We start from the raw sequence: 482 nt of genomic DNA, 5'->3' as shown, positions 1-482 counted from the left end.
GCAGGGAAATGTGATCCGCCGTGAGCATGGGGTATTTCATTTTGAAAGTGAATCAGTTTTATTTTGTTTCTGTGTTGAATTGCTGCAAAGCTCCTCAGCATCCGGCAAGGAGGGCTGCGGATCACCGGAGCTGGGACGGAGTCACTGAACACACATTGACTTTGATGGAAACCTAATGACTCCGCTGCTTTTCTGAAAGCGGACTCGTTGGTGAAAATCAGGGGTAAGTGTCACACAAGTCCTGGGCTCTCCCTCAGCCATGCTCACTATTCTCCACTCAATCACGATCATTGTTCACTATCCCCGGCCTATTAGCACTCCTCACCTGTTGCCTGTTTCAGCTCGTTAACCACTCTACAAAAACCCTCTCCAGTCCTCAGCAAACGAGCTAAACTGCTACTTCAATAGGTTTAGCTTACAGCCATCCCCTGCCTCCTCCACCACACCACACCACACCACACCACCAACCCCCCACACCCCAC

At 50.6% G+C, this 482-nt stretch overlaps 1 long non-coding RNA gene across 1 annotated transcript in view; it reads left to right on the top strand.

Annotated features, from left to right (window-relative positions):
* Positions 1-257: 257 nt before the first annotated feature.
* LOC117951246 overlaps positions 258-482 on the top strand; it is a 12,052-nt gene continuing 11,827 nt past the window's right edge. The window contains exon 1 of the long non-coding RNA XR_004658107.1: positions 258-372. This is a non-coding gene — a long non-coding RNA (uncharacterized LOC117951246). The remainder of the gene's footprint in view (positions 373-482) is intronic.

The sequence above is a fragment of the Etheostoma cragini genome, chromosome 10, assembly GCF_013103735.1.
Source record: "Etheostoma cragini isolate CJK2018 chromosome 10, CSU_Ecrag_1.0, whole genome shotgun sequence".
In the NCBI taxonomy this organism is placed as follows: domain Eukaryota; kingdom Metazoa; phylum Chordata; class Actinopteri; order Perciformes; family Percidae; genus Etheostoma; species Etheostoma cragini.
Note: the sequence above shows the minus strand (reverse complement) of the source record. Positions and strands in the feature narration are given on the sequence as shown.